At 43.3% G+C, this 18,395-nt stretch overlaps 1 protein-coding gene across 4 annotated transcripts in view; it reads left to right on the plus strand.

Annotated features, from left to right (window-relative positions):
- The window catches only part of PTPRA (protein tyrosine phosphatase receptor type A), a 208,324-nt gene that overhangs the window by 88,914 nt on the left and 101,015 nt on the right, over positions 1-18,395 (plus strand). For 3 of the 4 annotated variants that reach the window (XM_075572537.1, XM_075572565.1, XM_075572546.1), the window contains exon 2: positions 816-899. The exons of the other annotated variant lie outside the window; for it this stretch is intronic. The gene's annotated coding sequence lies outside the window, so the exon portion shown is untranslated. The remainder of the gene's footprint in view (positions 1-815; positions 900-18,395) is intronic. 4 annotated transcript variants of the gene reach the window in all.

Here is an 18,395-nt window from a genome sequence, read left to right on the forward strand (position 1 = left end):
GAAGCATATGACGTGTAGCCGTTAGCATTTGCATTATGCAGACACTTCCAGGAAACCTGCATGGGCAGAAATCCCCGAGCGAGCTGCTGGATGAGTGAGATTCATGTGAAACTGGAGGCATCCCGTCCTTGGGAAGCAGTGAGGGAGAATGAGTCGCACATCCTCCTCCTCGGTCCAGGAAAATCACAGTAACCCACTGAGATCCTCCTCCTCCGTCCAGGAAAATCACAGTAACCCACTGAGATCCTCCTTCAAATGCTGCAAAGCGGCTTCCCTGCGCTGGGGAAGATCTTCACTCTGCTCACTTCCCTTCGCTGGGGAAGATTCTCACTCTGCTCACCTCCCCGGCTCCACGCTGGATCTATAAAACTCTGAAGACCGTTTCAAAAGTATTGAACCATTTAAGTGAATTGCTTTGAATGTTCTTTTCGTCTATCGAAATGTGGAAACCAAGGTTAATTCCATATACTAACCCTTCCAATTACTGCATATACCAGTTATTTCCTATTCTTGTCTGGGTATATATGTTTCCCCCATACCTTTGAAATGATGTACTTACATTGCTATTAAAATCTATTCTGTTTATTGTGAATTACATTTTTGTCATTTTATCATATCACCATTGGTATTTCGGGTTTTGTCTTGGACTAATTCTTATTATTTGGCCAGAATAGGAAAATTACAGCGGCGGTAGAGATGAAAAAAGGGCCAAATGCCCCCCGCACCCCCCCTTTAAAAAAAACAAAAAACTTTTTGACCGGATCCCAAGAGGAAAAGTTGTAGACATTGAATTTCAAAACTTCTGTGTCTTCCAGGTGAGAAGAACGTGGAGCCAACAGATGGTTCTTTATGGACTCCAGTGACGTTGAAAACTGGTAGCTGGCTGTTCTCTTTATAAGGTAGGAATACAGCATTCAATATTCTGTCCTAGCTGCCTAGACAGCAATGTGTTGTAGATCTCTCTGGCAGCAAAGGGTTAACCAAATGAAAACCTTTTAAAGTTACTTCTCTACATTCACTAATTGCCTACAGCGTACCTCCATAAGAGCATGCTGGCCAGCCCCTGAAATGAAGGGTCGCGAACCTAGTAGAGCTATCCATAACCCACTTCCATCATATACTTGCATTTAATGCATTGTTTTACGTATGCACGAATGTGTGGGGTTGCTGTGCTATCCTTCATAACCCTCTTTCTGCTCTGTCCCACTGGTATCTCCTTCCTGTGGCAGCAAAGGGTTTACATTCATGCTATACTCTTTTGAGGTTTATATTTACAATGTATAAAATGATCAGGAAACAAGAGATATCTGTAGTTTCTTGTGAAGCAGGGTCACCTTTGATTTCTGATACCCTGCAATTGTCTGGGTATTTAAGTGAGGTTCATTATTAAGCCTTCTGCATCTCATTTGAGACACCGCGTCCGTGTAAAACATCAAATGAAGAAGGGATACAGGGTTGCGATTGTTTCAGGAGATGGGGAAGTTTTAATTCCTGGAGAAGACTCGCCATATTGGACATTGGTCAAGAGGTGCTCTAAGAATGATAACAATCCAGAGTATAATGTCCACAAATAATGATGGGGACCCCATGTACAGGTGCGCCGATGCGTATTCTAAAACTTGCCTTGGAAAATGTAGGGCTATCACCAGGTACATGCTGGGTACATGCTGCAAACATTTCAGTGACATTTCTGCAGAGATTTAACACAGCAGGGGTCCCTGGCAGTCCCATTCAGTTTGAATGGGACTGCCAGGGACCCCCACTGTTAATCTGATAGGCCATTAGTCTGTCTGCAGAAATGTAACTGAAATGTTGCAGCATGTACCCAGCATGTGCCCAGCATGTACCTGGGTCTTGTTGGTGATTGCCCCAGGTTTGTTTTAGAATACTCGTCAGCACTACAGTAAATGTACAAAAATTGATCCTTCCTCTGGACTATCACCCCCAGATCTACATGTATGCCATCTGTGTATATATAGCATACTCTAGGAAGAACTGGCACCATTGGCAGTGAAGTGGCCTTATATTTTGATTCTATGTTCTTTTGTGAATATAGTGTTTAACCAGTGAGGAATCCAGATCCAGATGTGATCCTTCGGGGCTGCAGGATTTTATATCCTGATGTGCAGGAGTTTGGAACCGGTTGAATGTTCATACAATTTCTGTCCTTTTGAAATGCATCATGGGAAATGTAGTGCCTGGACTGGGCCTTTAAAGCCCCCTGAATATCATGACATGTGCATCCTCTATTGCAGTTTGGGCTAGTTAAAAGCTCAAGCTAAATGAAGAAAGCCACGAGCACCAGCGTTGGGGTCACTGAAATTTAAGTCAGAACGCAATCTAGGAGAAGCCCGAAGCATCTAATCGGGATGGAAATGGGACAGTACATTTGTACAAGCGAAAGATCTTTGCTTTGGGACCCTGTAAATGGGACAGGGACGTGAAGCACTTGCCTCTTGTGTTGTGCAAGTGTGCTCCATGCCTTCCTGAACATGTGCAGACAATCTGTAGCTTGTTGCAACATCATTCCATATCCTGCTGACTGTCCTGTCCCACTGGGACGGCCCCTCGCCATGTGCAGAGAGACGGGCGTACGGAGGCAGTGTGTGGGACATACAAAAAATAGCTTATCGGCACCGAACACGTTGCATGGTTTGTTTCCCTGTATATGGTAAAAGGAATGGCTGAAGGTGGACAAAGTGTGTGTGTGTGTGTGCGCGTGTGTGTGTTTTTTATTTAAAATCTTAGCCCTACTGATAACAATAGAAAGGTACCCACAGCACTCTGAATGAAAAACTAACATATAAATGTACTGAAAACATGTTTTCTTTCTATTTGTAAGTAATGCACTCAAATAAAATAAAAAATTCAGTATACTGCAGTTCATCCTGACAACAGTGTCCCATTTTTTTTCTTTGAGTGCATTACTTGCAAATAGAAAGAAAACATGTTTTCAGTACATTCCCATAGGCTCAACTCTTATGTCTAAACCATCAGTGGGGGAAAAGGAACAAGGAACACTTAATGGTGGAACAGGCACTAAGGTCGCAACTGGGAGCACTATAAACATAAATCTAAACACATATGCCAGAACCCGCTCCAATAGTTTGGGAAAACACCGGTCCAATTTAGGGGGGAGGGGGGTTGTTATGTTTTTGACACCAAGGCACTTCTTCAAGCCCGTTTTCAGCTCTTACAGGGGAAGTGCCACTGCAAAGTCCTCTGGCTCATCCAACGAGCAAGTGCTTAATCCCAGCAGCTCACGGCGTTTAAGTAAGGCACCCACTGTAACTATAACTGCGTCCCGGGTTCCTTACGTCTTAATAAAAAGGGATTCATTTAAAACAAAGCGTTCCTGACTTTGAACAGAATGATATTGAATCCAGCTTGATAAGGTATTTTACCAGTGTGAGGATGTCTTGAAATGCGGCACAATACGGCTTTGCTTTTCTAACCACACGAACCACTAAGTAAAGGCCTAACTGGAATAATACAATGCTGATGAGCTGAAGTGCTCAATATCCAGGGCTCAAAAAATACCACGGACCTTCACCAGTCGAGAAAAACCACCACAAGTTATACGTAAACCACAGAATGCGTTCCTGACATATATGTATGATCATACAGAGCCCCTAATAATCTCATGCGGAGTACATTCTGAAGTCATGCCCCATAATGCCCTGCGCCTGCCACTGCAAGGCATTGTGAGACACAACTTTGGTCTAGCCATCAACCATTGTATTGACTTCCAGACATGCTGCCTGGATACTGTGGTCCCTCAACCGGCTCGGGAACAGTCACTCACGCACCTGGGACTCGCCAAACTTGGTTTAAAAATACAAAACAAAAGCATAACAAGTGTAATTACCAAAATCGTTGGGGAAACCTTTTGCTATTCCCAAGCCTCAAACTTTGCATATTAGTGCTTTCTCGCAGCCAACAGGAAGCTGGCACAAGACCAGTTGGTGTCAGTTATATTCTCAGTTATACTGAAACACGTCATTACTTTCTTCCACGCACACGTGCTAGACACAGGCAACTATGAAAGAAACGTGTTTATTTCAGAGTACTTGGTGCTTTTGCGTCAGGAGCTGCATAGTTGGCAAATCCCTCTGACCCAGGAGGTGCAGGAGAAGTCCGCTTTCATCACGCCGAGTGGCTTATGTGAATTTTTAGTTATGCCATTCGGGATGAAGAATGCCCCGGCTACCTTCCAACGCCTGGTCAATAGGGTACTGGAAGGGATGCAAAGCTTTGCAAGGGCATACCTGGAGGAGATAGCTGTGTTTAGCAATTCCTGGGACTCGCATCTAGTACATGTCGCAGCGGTGCTGTAACGGATCAGGGAAACAGGGCTGACACTCAAACCATGTAAGGGTCTAGTCAGGATGGCAGAGGTACTGTACTTTGGGCATAGTGTAGGTGTGGGGCATCTCAAGCCCTTTCCAAGATGGCTGCCATGTCGCATCTTGGTTACCTCAGTCATTTATCTTAAAGCTTAAAGGTACAGTACGTGCTTCTACTGTTTAATGGTAGACACTACAGGGTCTCCGGATCTGGCTGTTCTCCATATTGAAAGACGCCCAAATCCATACTCTTAAAGTCCGTTTTGTCTTGAACCAGCCCGCCGATTAAATGTGGGAAAATGTAGGCGGTAGTGATAACTTTGGCATGTACAGGAAAATGAACAAATGTGTTTCCCCTCCTCACCCCCTCCTCCCCCCCCAAACAAAATAATAATATGACTGCTCTGGTGTAATACACAGCTCCGGTTCCTGGGTATTGCTTTTCTCAGTGGTGGCAGTTAAACCACAGACTCTCTACTCTCTCCTTTCTGCAAGCATTTGGGCAGCTGTGTTTGGAGAACTTTTCTCCTCACGTCCCTACGCCAATTACAAAAATACAAACATATAATGGGTGTCGGGAACAAAGTAAGTTACGGTGAGTAAATAAGTGACAAACCCTCCACCGTATAGCAAAGCTAAAACAGACACACAAGAACACTCCATCCACTTAAATGTCCATTCAAAATGTGCATCAATACAATCTACACACTGACAAGTGATTAGCTAAGTTGCTGATCGATCCGTTCTCATGTGATCGATGGGCGAAGATTCGGCTCGGGGGGGGGAGAGAAAAAAAAAAAACACAGCGCCCGACTCTCATGGGGTAAATATATTGTGACAATATAGAGTAAGAAATGCACGTATAAGAAGGTTATTCAAACAAGCAGGGCATGTTTAGGGTACATGTTACCATTCCTGGATACATGTGACTTGCTTCACTAGGGAGAATCTGCATGCGCAGCCTACGGTCCGGGCAGAAGCCTTTCTCATCTGTTGCAGCACGAAACATCCAAGTATACTATGTAGCAAAGTCACCCCTGATGAAGTAGTGTCATCTACGAAACTTGTAGGATTGTCTTTTGATGTTGTGGACAAGGAGAGCTTGTTTCAGTGTGTCTTCTAGGTAACCCTGTGGGTCCTGTGTCACGGACTTTGCTACAGAGTATACTTGTATGTTCCATGCTGCAACAGATGAGAAAGGCTTCTGATCAGACTCGAGGCTGCGCATGCAGATTCTCCCCCGTGAAGCAAGTCACCTGTATCCAGGAGTGGTAGGTAACATGTACCCTAAACCCTAAACACGCCCTGCTTGATTGAATAACCTTCTTGTACGTGCATTTCTTACACTCGATATTGTCACAATATATTTACTTATTTACCCTATGAGAGGCGTGTGCGTTGTTTTTTTTTTCCTCATTTGCATGATTCCTGTGTGATTTTTTGCCATCCACACTAACAGGCTGCAGACTCTCTACAAACGAGTAAAGGTTTTTGTATGTAATTTATTATAATTCACTTAATTCACTATTTAAGAGAACAATTTTGTGTTTCTTTTAAAAACCACTCAGTGCACTTTTTATTTATCCTTTATTATTGGTATAATATATTTTAGGATTGCATCATATTTATTACATGTATCACAATATCACGGTTTAGTGCGCAGTTTTCTTTTCCTTCGGCTCGGGGGTTCACTAAATGCATCTTGCTTGGGTCCTCTTCTGCTGCACTGACAGCCAAAGTTCTGTGAGGGAGATCATGTGACCAGGCAGGCACTAGATTCAATTGGTTCACTGCTAGAGACGTGAATGTGCTCATAAGAAAACCCGAAGAATTGAAGCTACAAGAGACATTTCTTCATAACAACGTCCATTTTGAAAATTGAGCGATTTTGACGCTAGTGTGCGAGTAATATGACCCAGGCTGTGGCCCCTGTTGAGCATTGTGAGAAACCAGTTAACACACACTGTTAACTAAGTTACTTTTCTTCACTTGAATGGAGTTTTATCACATCATTCACTGTGTGTTGGTGGCTTCTCACAATATTGAGCAGGGGGTTTCTGAGAGGTGATAGGATTGTGAACATGACACATAAGGAATTGCTCTCTTGAGACACGAGGCAGGGCCAGGATATGAACGTAAAACCGAGACGGCATTTCTCAGTGGAGGGAGGTCACAATGCTTGCATCCAGTACACTGTGCCGTTAATAAGGTTAACTGGGGACATTTCCATGCGTCATTACCTCTGTCTAATGATGGTTGAGAGGTCATCTGCAACAAAGCTGTGCTAAAAACAAGAGGAGGGGAAACCTCAACACCTCCAGGGATCCTTGGGCTGGCTTCACTTCCCTGTGTGTGGAACAGGCCTGCGCACAATCACCCTGTAATCACACAGTAATCACACATTAGTGTAGCATAACCTTTGGTTTCCTGCAAACTGGGAAACGGGTTTTGTGGTCGCACAAGAACACAGGCGGCTGTCGACACGCAGGCATGTTACATGTGACAGTGTGATTTAGTACCAGATCAGAGAGCCCAGGCACCATACCAAAGCACTGGAATTGTTAAAGGTAGTGAGAGCAATAGGGTTCATGTATTTAAAGCCAAGTGAAGGATTACACTTTAGCAAACATCAACGCCCGTATTTTGAACCTCCGATGTATGGGGACGTTGTTTGTACGCGTTGGATGGGTGCGTTTTCCTTTCCTCTGAGTTCTGATTTGAGGTGTGCTTTCCTGATTGCCCATCTAACAGAGAGAGGGATTCTGTATACATGGATTTACCTGCTCATTGGATGGCGTAAATGCAAATGTCAAACAGCCCCCGGCCCACTTAAAGAAAGCAAAATACAACTTTCAGACTTTCATAAATTATTTAAAAAATACCCCACCCCTCCCCCCCTTAAATTATTATTTACTAGTAATAGCCCTTGGGAGTCCGTGTAAAAAGGATGCATTGATTTGCAGATTGTAAAATATTGGCTGTGATTATTTGTGGGATACAAACTATATATTTGGGATAAACCTATTCTATCGGACCTGCCTGCTCTCCTCCGGTATTTCTGTAGGAGAGGCTAACAGGCCTGAATATTGTGTACACTTGCAATGAACTCTCATGTTGCCCCATTGACCAGCCTCCCGTGTACCAGTATAAGTATTGCATCAAGCTCAATCTTACTGTTTTGTATGCTATATATGAACTTAAAGCAGCAGTTCAAGCTGCCATTGCTTTAATTTTCCCCCCCATTAATATGTGCATCAATACAATCAACAATAAGTAATTGGCTAAGTGGCTGATTGATCTGTTCTCCTGTGATCGATCAGTGGTGATTTGGCTCGGGGGTTCCCTAAATGGCTGTCAGGGCAGCAGAAGAGGACCAAAGATGCAAAGTTTTGTGGGGAAGATCATGTGACCAGACAGTAACTAGATACAATTGGTGCACTGCTAGAGAGGGCAGCGCTCAAAAAGGGGTGTACCAGAGCCTGCTTCAGAAGAGGAAGAGAAAGGGGATGTGACTTTGTAAATGGTGGCTATAGAAACCAAAAATGCTTCTTACTTTATAATACATTAAAAATGTTATTCAGAGTTGCCTTTTTTTTTTTTTTAATGCTAATAGTATTTTCGCATAGTACAGAACTGATTTATTAAAAAAACACGTAGGATATTGCTTGGTCTGCAGCTTCGATGCACAAAGCAAAAGGATCAAATGGAACCAACACATCATCCATTTGCATTACATGAAGAAAAACATGGTCCTGGATTTTCTTAGTTTGTATCTTAGGGCTGCACGGTTGGTTTATAAAACAAATATATTTAGTGTAACGTCTATGCATCCGAATAGGTAAAGTGGAGTCAATAGGAATTGCAGCGTTTTCTCACTGTTTCTGCTTACATGGGTCCATGTTAAAATGGATGAAAAGTAAAGCGTGATACAATGTGTGCTCATTTGCAAGTCGTTACCCAGAATCACTAGCGGCAGTGGAAGCGCTGTATGCTAAAACAGGCGTGCTCAACTCCAGTCCTCAAGCCCCTCCCCCAACAGGTCAGGTTTTCAGGATATCCCAGCGTCAGCACAGGTGGCTCAATCAGAGGCCGTCTTCGACCTGTGCTGAAGCAGGGACAGATTGAGCCACCTGTGCTGAAGCAGGGATATCTTAAAAACACCTGACCGTGAGGACTGGAGTTGAGCCCCCTGTGCTAAGAGATGATGGAGAAAGCAGCGTTGCAGACCTGTCTGAGATTTGAATGTGTTCACAAGGGATATTTTTACTGACTGCTCACTATTTCAGCATCTTTCATTTGTAGGTATGTGTACGTTTTTAACCAGCACACTGCTGCAGAGGTTACTGATTAGTATTGTATGTCTTGACACGGTTCTGGCACAAGGTACTTGATTTAATCAGCTGTACATACCAGGCTTCAGCGTCCTTTCTGATTTCTTTCCGTGGAACAAGTTATATTCTGCTCCAACACTTCCATTCAATTCTATGTAAACTCTGTGATATTCTGCGTTGTGCTACGTTGTGTTATCTGGGGGTACAGTAGGTTGTTACACGCTTAATTGGTCCTTTGCTGCCGCTGGGGCCAGGCAATGTGTTGATAACAAATGTCATATAAGGAGGGATTCCGGGTTTTCGCTGCTTATTTATTTATTTGGGGGGGGGGGGGGGGAAATGGGTTCTTATTTAATTTATTTATATTTGTATAAATTACTTACTTTACTCTCCGCCTCTTCTCCCCTGGATGGGTAAAGGCGACTTCCACGGAAAACTTCACTTTAAAAAGATCCATGGAAGTTGTTTAGCTGGATATACCCAAGGGGACGCTAGGCCCAATGGTCTTTGTATAAATGACACGTAAGAATTTGGTGTTTATCGGCGCACCTATTTTTATTGGTTTTCACACTTTGCTGTGCTACCCCTGTCTCCAACCTGCGACTGCGCGGCTACGAGAGGTGGAACGTGCAGGGTACGAGGCTTCATTTAATTGTTTTTAACCAGAAATTCAAGAGTGAATCGGTGGTGATTTTTCTGTTTATTTTCGGTGTAAAACCAGAATCCCAACATAGAAATTCGGACCTGGAGTTTAATGCAGGCCTGGTAATGAGCACTAATTAATGGGGTATGAATAAATCCCAAAACTGTGACTCGCTATGTAAGAGCTCCCATATTGTTAGTTCGATTTTGTATTTGGGGCGTTGATTTCTGCATTTCTGCATATTTTTTAATGCAACAAAAGTCGTCAGCACTTGGAAAATAAGAGAGAGAAACTGAGGCGACTGTGCCTGATTAAGAGGATTACAAAACAAATAAACATGCATTGTATCAGGACAGGGGTGGCCAACTCCACTCCTCAAGGGCCACCAACATGTCAGGTTTTCAGGATATCCCTGCTTCAGCACAGGTGGCTCAATCATTCTCAGCTTTAGCACAGATGGCTCAATCATTCTCAGCTTTAGCACAGGTGGCTCAATCAGAGGCGCCACTGATTGAGCACCTGTGCTAAAGCATGGATATCCTGAAAACCTGACCTGTTGGTGGCACTTGAGGACATGAGTAGGCCGCCCCTGTATTAGGCTATATATTTGAAAATACTCAATTTCTACAGTACACTGTTGCACGTAGGTGATCACCGACTGTCTGAGAAATGAAGGTGCATTTCTGAATAATCTTTTTGAAACTAACATATGTGAAACGCGGTCGGTGTTCCCGTCCGCCTGGGGCTCTGCTTCACCTTTCACGCGAGCATGTCTGTCAGTGTTGCTTAAGAAGTAGCTCTAGTATTGCAGCAATAACACCTGAGGGTTACAGCTGCAGTACCACTCAACACTTTTATTATATCTTTTTTGAGCTGTGCTATATTGAATGCCACTGAAATGATTAGCTTCACATCCTATAACAAGGAAAACAATATGTATTCCAGCTGCAACGTAGCACTTTGTCACTGAACTGGTTACTTTAGAATCATGGATGTGTTTACTAAGTGACACACGTGAGTGCTCATTTGCATGTCATTACCCAGAATCCCTAGCTGCAGTGTATGCTAAGGCAGGGGTGCGCAGAATTTTCTGAGGGGGGGGGCGCGGCGCTTAGAGGCCCTGCGCTCTTCCCCTCAACAGTTAAATGAAATGCCGGGGGAGCACGCGTGGCCTCTGTAACTGCCTCTTGCATGTTCTCCGCCGGCTTCTGGCGACACATCGCCATGACGACACGTCAAATTACGCTGACAATGCCGGAGAAGAAATAAAAAACGGGTTGGCTTGCCTCTTTAAAAAAAAAAAATATGTTACATCAATACTTCCCCAAAACACTAAATTAAGAGTGCATGTTATAAGAGGCGTTCCTCGCTGCACTTTGTGTCGTAATATATGCAGCATTTGATTACCTTTAATGAAAACTGCCTAAGCTGCCGACTCATCCGTTCTCCTGTGATCGATCAGCAAAGATCCTGCTCTCTGTGTCCAAATAATGGCTGGCACTGAATTAATCCTTCAGTCAGTGTATCTCGGCAGCTACAATGTAATGTCCATATATTACTAAGATAACATTGTCTATTGTTGCAGCTTGCAGTTTAATCACAGTCTCCTGCGGGGAACAATGAAATACTTTCCCATTTGTGATAATTTGTTGACAAAGATCTTGCTCTGCTGGGGAGGTGGGCTAAAAAACCTGTTATAGCAACCAAAGGATGCTCAGTATATTAAAACTTATTTAAAATTACCGTTATAAAGTGATATAATAGGCACCTGTTAAGTTGTTTTTGCGCCTATTATATAACTTTATAACGGTAATTTGAAGCAAAAGGTGGCACTGTGTGCTCATTTGCATGTCATTTCCCAGAATCCCTTGCTCCAGTGGAAGCGCTGGGTGATAATGGTGACAGGTAGGGTTGCACACCTGTCTAAGACATGCAAATACACAAACACCACATTAGGATATTACTCCTGTGGCTCACACGCTTACAAATCGCAGTATGATAATCCCTTTTTGTTTAATATTTTTTTTGAATGACTCCTTTTGTTCTTGACTTGATTCAGTCCATATGCCAGGATTGGAGAAGCTAGAACTCCTTTCACGAATCCTGCCCGACGGTTTCATGTCTTTGCTGGCGTGTGTCTGAAGCCTGCTATTTCCCATCTGTTTTCATTGTCCGTTTTGTCAGAGTTTCTTCTTGTCGTGGAAATCTTCCCAAAACATTCTTGGACGCACCCGTTGCTCATTCTGATGATATTTCCATCATTTCAGTGCAGAGAGAGCCATTTTTGGGTATACAATGTGTTGGGATTTGGCCTGGCAGCGGAGGCTCAGTGGAAGATATCCGGAACGGATTGATTGAGTTGGCCAGGGACGATGGAAGATACAGGTGTCAGACTGTTCTGATCTGCACGCTTTACAAGAACAGTGTAGTCACACACATACTGTATACAGTTGTGTGAAAAAGAAAGTACACTTTGAATTCTATGTTTTTACATATCAGGACATAATAACAATCATCTGTTCCTTAGCTGGTCTTAAAATTAGGTAAATACAACCTCGGATGAACAACAACACGTGACATATTACACTGTCATGATTTATTTAACAAAAATAAAGCCAAAATGGAGAAGCTATGTGTGAAAAACTAAGAACACCCTTACTGCTTCAATAGGAATTAAGATGCTAAGTAGCAGACAGGTGCTGCTAATCAAATGCCCTTGATTAATTGATCATCAGCAAGTGTGACCACCTCTATAAAGGCCGAAGTTTTAGCAGTTTGCTGGTCTGGAGCATTCAGGTGTGTTAACGCAATGCCAAGGAGGAAAGACATCGGCAATGATCTTAGAGACGCAATTGTGGCCCTTGTGACACGTCACTACTTTCTATGTCTTTATAGACAAATAATTAAGTATACTTCAATCAGCAAATTGATATATACTTCGGTAGAGTGCAAACTTTGTGGACCAGTCTTTTGGTTTTGTCTGACCAAAATTTTCCTGCATGTATTATATCCCCTATGCACCACCTTTTTGTTAAATACTATTATATTATGTATTCGGGTCGAGCGGTTAGGTTAGACATTTTATGGACGGTTAGGGATAATACATACAACAAAAAAGTTAACTCGATGTATAACCTCTGTTCATGTAATGTGCCCCATGTACCTTTGTTTCCACTTCACCTTCCTTATAGGGTACGCTGCTTGGGGTGGGGCCTTCCTTACCTCCCGTGACAATGTAACTTTACGTTGGCTGTTTTATTGTTTTCGTCCTCCATACCCTATTGTACAGTGCTACGGGAACATGTTGGCACATTATGATAATGATAATAATTCTGGCTTTGCCTGTCGTATGTGAAACAAAATAATTGCATTTAATCGCAGTTGTTCTCAAACGGACTTCAGTCTTGCGATGCCCCCTGAAGTGGATGTCTGGGTCTACTTAAACAATAATTGATTATGATGATCGTTTCTAAACCAGTGGTGGCCCAAAATGGCCCATATACTGAGTGCGACTCCTCGTTCTCCAGCTTGAGTTGTCGCTCTGGCGTTGCGGTACGTGTGGGAGTTCTATCTAGCCAAGCTATGCGTTGCTGGAGGCTGTGTTGATGAAAGGGATGAATCCTTAGTCACCGTCGTCCAAGGTGATCCGACCAAATGACACAGAATGGGTTAGACCTCGGTGATCGATGCCACAAGACAAATATAATAAAAATATATATATATATTTGTATCCATATGGTGTTATTGGATCGGTTTAGCTCCTCCCGCGGTTTCCATCACCACGCGTTGAGCAGAACGAGGCACTCTCCTTCACAGGCAATTCTCCGTTCCTGTTTTGGTCCTCTGACGATAGCTGGGGGGGGGGGGGGGGGGGGTGGTGAGGTGGGGTAGAGCTTGGAGGAAATAGATTAACTTGGACTTTGTTTGCTAAGCAGAAACGACCATTCTTAAATGCTTTAATCTCCCCGGGTAAGAGATGTGCAATATATTCGCCTCGGGTCGCGAAGCAGGTGAAATGTCGCCCTGTTTTTAGCCCCGGCAAAATCGCAACTGTGTCGGAGTTTGCCAAGTGTTTGCCAAGGATTAAATCAGTCTGTGCGATTTTCCCTAAATGTGCTCGTTTGCTAAATTCTCTAATGCAGATCTGCTCAATGCGGGGACTATAAATAGGGCAAACGGGCCATGTTTCGCTCGCTGTCTGGAAATGAATCTCAGGGAATCGAATTTGAGGGAAAAACGCACTTAAAATGGTATGAATGAGCAGTTTCGCATCACGCTACTTCCAAGCAAGGGAAGACCTTTTTAACATAACAGTCTTGATAAATCATTTTCAACCTTTGAGCGCCTTCATTTTCCCCTTCTGTACGTTGAACCAGATGTAGGCAATATTATCTCCCTAGTAGCTACTAACTATGTGGGAAGATATCCCCTTCCTGGCCTTGTATATGAATGTTCAGTAGAATGATACAAATAAGACGACTGCAGCAGTCCATTATCCCAATAATACAAATCATTTCTCCTGCAGTACATAATGTATGTTGAATTGGTGTCTGGAGAGAGTGGACAAGCATGTCTGTGTATTCATTCACGGTCGGTCCAACAGGTCAGGTTTTCAGCATATTCCTGTTTCAGCACAGGTGCCTCAATCAGTGGTTCAGTTGGAGACTGCACCACCTGTGCTGAAGCAGGGATAGCCTGGAAACCTGACCTGTTGGTGGCCCTTGAGGACTGGCGTTGGCCGACCCTGTATTAATTGATCTATAATTCCTGAACAATATGAATTTACCACTCCAATTAAAAAACAAGATCTTTGCGTCTGAGGTTTTTGGTGCCCGGGTGAATGACACAGTATTAATTTTCACCTGCCATTGATGTAATACAGTACAGTGTAATAAGTTCTAAATCCTCCCTGGTATTTTTTCTTTTATATTCTGCTTCAGAGAGCCAAACAGTTATCTACTTCCAAAAAAAAAAAAAGAAGAAAGAAAGAGAGAGGTGTGTGATTATTTTTATTTTTTTTGTGTGCCCATAAATCATCTTTTTGTGATGAGCCATTCCTGTCTAGCAATGCGTTTATTGCTCTCTGTTCCGCGAGGCTTCTAGGTCAGTCTGTTTCCCAGTGACATCGGATCAGCTGTTCTGCTGCTGGCAAAAATCTCATTTTGATGTTCTCGTCAACTTTAAATAAACCTGTTTTTCCTCTGTACGACAACTCGTGCTTTTTTTTATTTTTTTTTGGTGGTGTAACTGCAGATTTATGCGCTTGTATTTGCTGGGAAATAGTCTTTTTTTGCTGCCAAAGTATTTATGCAAATTTTTTTATTTTTTTATTTTTTTTTAATGAAAAAGGAAACCAAGGTGATGAATAATTGGACTGGTCGTTGCTTTTGCATTTGTCTTTATTTAAAAACTTTGCGGGAGGGATTGCATTTTGTTTTTAAGAGATGAGTAATGTTATTAGATGATGAATACTGGTTGACACGATGAGGTTACAATGTACAGTAATGCAGTATTGTTCAACCCGGATTCCTAAGAACCCCACGGGTTCAACGGGTCTCACTAAAGCAAGCATGTCAAACTCAAAGGCTAACACGGGCCAAATAAACAAGGTTTAAGTTTGTGGGCCGCAAAAAAACAAAAACTTAAATTTTCATAGAAACGTAGGTTTATTTCGAAAAGTACAGTATAAAAAAAAGAACAAGAACAATGATAAAATTAATGTTTTCTTCCTGACACTTGGCATCTCTCCCTCTCTCTCTGACTCTCCCTCTCTCTCTGACTTTCCCTCTCTCTCTGACTCTCACTCTCTCTGACTCTCACTCTCTCTCTGACTTTCCCTCTCTCTCTGACTCCCTCTCTCTCTGACTCTCCCTCTCTCTCTGACTTTCCCTCTCTCTCTGACTCTCACTCTCTCTGACTCTCACGCTCTGTCACTCACTCACTCTCTGTCACTCACTCACTCTCTGTCACTCACTCTCACTCACTCACTCACTCTCTGTCACTCACTCACTCTCTGTCACTCACTCTCTCTGTCACTCACACTCTCTGTCACTCACTCTCTCTGTCACTCACTCTCTCTGTCACTCACTCTCTGTCACTCACTCTCTCTGTCACTCACTCTCTGTCACTCACTCTCTCTGTCACTCACTCTCTCTGTCACTCACTCTCTCTGTCACTCACTCTCTCTGTCACTCACTCTCTCTGTCACTCACTCTCTCTGTCACTCACTCACAGACTCACTCACATGGGTGGAATCGGAACGGGGGGGGCGCGATCGGAGCAGGGGGGGAAATTGGAGCAGGAGGGCAAGGGGGAAGCAAGGCAGTCATGGAGCAGTACTCACCTGACTTGCTCCATGCAGCAGGAAGAGGCGGGCCTGGCTTTGCAAGCTCAGATAGAGCTTGCTGCGGGCCAAATTTTTTTTTCTGGCAGCGTGCCAACACACGCCAGCCAATCAGGAGAGGTGTTTCCCTCCCCCCCCCTTGCAGAGATGTCTCCCCCCCCCACCCCCCCTTTGCAGAGAGCGCGCGCTGCCTGGCACATTGCAAGCTAAATATTGGCTGAGCTGCAAAGATAGCCCGCGGGCCGCGAGTTTGACATGCTTGCACTAAAGGGTTGCCGGCAATTTTCTGGTCATTTTAAAATTGTACCAAATACAGAAGAATTTACAATGCATCTGATCTCAGACGCGCTATTAGAGAGGGTTGGGGTTCCTTACAATGCATCTGATCTCAGGCGTGATATTAGAGAGGGTTGGGGTTCAACAAAATTTCACTTTGGGTTCCTTAATCAAAAAAAGGTTGGAAACCACTGGTGTAATTGTTTTGGTGCCTAAATTTACCCAGGGTGACATGAGAGTGGGGATTAAACAAGGCTCAATCACTACATATTTAGATACTATAACCACTGGAACAAGCTTTCCATTTAGTCTGTATCTGTGACATAGTTTATATCGGTGACTTCAGACCTTACTTTATGTGCCACCGTGGTGAAAGGGCACACAACTCCCATACCATCCATTTGTGAAAGGTCATGCAATCTCTATTTGTAATGTCTCCTACGTGTTATTTTGTAATGGCAATTTATTTCTAACAGGGCTATCGGTCTGAATATTGTGCTTGTTTTGGGTTTGCTTTGCGCCATTGCAAGCGGAACCAGAACTTTACAGGTACTTTACAAGGTCAGAAGGGGTATTACCAGTATGTTACCAGTGATACCACAAGCTGGGAACCAATGACCTTGATCAGAGTTTCTCGGCCAGGGTGCCATGTCACCTAAGTGCCTCAGACTAACCCGAATCATTCCACATGGGAAAATGAAACTCTGTGTTTTTAGTGCATTAGATTTAGTGTATTTTTAGTGCATTAGATTTAGTATAAAGATTTTGCATCACGTTTAAAAACAATCGAAAATAGGTATATTTTCCAAACCTGCCGTGAGAAGATAGGCATGGTAAATGTATATAATTGCATACTTCAATTCAATTTCTAAACCATTTTACATGAACTTTAATAAATGTAATTTGTTAACAAACTAATCTGAGCCTCCACGATTGGATGTAAAACGAGCACTTTGACACGGGTAAAACATGGTCCATAGTGACCCCAGTGGAAGAGGTCTACGTGGGTAGTATTTCAAAGCTTTGCCTCTTCCATTTATGTAAACGGGTAATGAAATGAATATGGGACTTGGTTACACAAGAAGAAAGTATACATTTATTGAACAGCACGTCCTACATTCAACCAACTCTCAGTGGCTTTCAAACTAATTATCTCGTCTGTGGTTTGCAATTTAAATTATTTTGTCAGTCTTCTTTTAGAAAAATTGGGTCACGTTAACCCATTGAAGGGTCTCCCAACGCCGTGTCTGCACAAATCGCTTCTGCTAGTGTGCTTCCTCTATTTTAATTTAGTTAGGCTATTTTCCATACTGATAGGACTTGGTGAAAGCTGTTAATTATACAGTATATAATAACAGGGTGTCTTAAGCACCGGTTAATTCTTGGTTGCACAGCTTTGTAGAGTTTGTAAGAAGGGTGAGAACCTCTGATTGGGTCCACAAGCTTTATCTACTTATAAATCTGGCTCTCATTTTAAAAAGCATTAAATTAGCATGAACTTTAGAAACCTCATTGTTTAATTTTTCTTTCATTTTGTGTAAAAGTTTCAAACTTGGAATTTGGTAACTTAGAAAGAAATGTTGGCAAGCTTTTCAGATTTTGGCAAATGTTGTTCCAGTTGTTGCTGTTCTGCAGGTTCTTGTGTCAGAGGGTTCTAGTGCATTCCCGCATCTACCTTTCAGCAGAGAAAGGTGTCAAAGGCTGATTACACTGTACCAATGTGTGTGTGTGTGTGTGTCAGGGACTCAGGGCACTTATGCGCATGTGCGCAGAGACGGTGGCTTCCGCGCATGCGCCCGTAGATGTCCACTTCCATGCATGCGCACGGCGATTGCCGCTTTTGGGGCATGCGCACACCAGCGGCCACATGCGCGGCTAGCACCATAGCATGACCTCCCTTCCATTACATTTTCCTTCTCCATCACAGAAAATTTACCAGGTGCTCGGTGCCAGCAAAGAGGTTTCATTTCACAATTGGACTCCTGACTCTAACTAGGCTGCTCCAGGAATCATCTCGGTGCAAGCTGCACTGCAGTACCCATATCTACAAAGGTTATTAAAGTAGTGAGCATGGTAGCTGTGGCAGGGGCGGTGTTGTGGGAATAACTTTCTTCTAGGAAGACGTGTGATGGACGGCCCACTGTGATAGAGCTACGACCATGCAGAAGGCAGAACTTGGAGCTAACAGAGCCGAAAAGATCTAGTAATGCAGAATTGTGTATGGCTAAATGTAAATAGTTGGGAAGTTTGCGGCCCCTCCTCCTTAGTTTAAGCTCACCCATCCCACCTCTATTTAATCAGCCGGTCCCAGTACACACGGGAATGTGGTAGTCTATTGAGGGATTTCTTCCCCCAGGAGAAAGGTGGCGATGACCTTTGCTTCAGCAGTAAGCTTGGGAGTTATGTTTTACCCATATATTTGTTATTGCGCTTGTTTAGATTTTTCTTACCCCCTT

Source organism: Ascaphus truei, chromosome 1 (genome assembly GCF_040206685.1).
Source record: "Ascaphus truei isolate aAscTru1 chromosome 1, aAscTru1.hap1, whole genome shotgun sequence".
Lineage (NCBI taxonomy): Eukaryota > Metazoa > Chordata > Amphibia > Anura > Ascaphidae > Ascaphus > Ascaphus truei.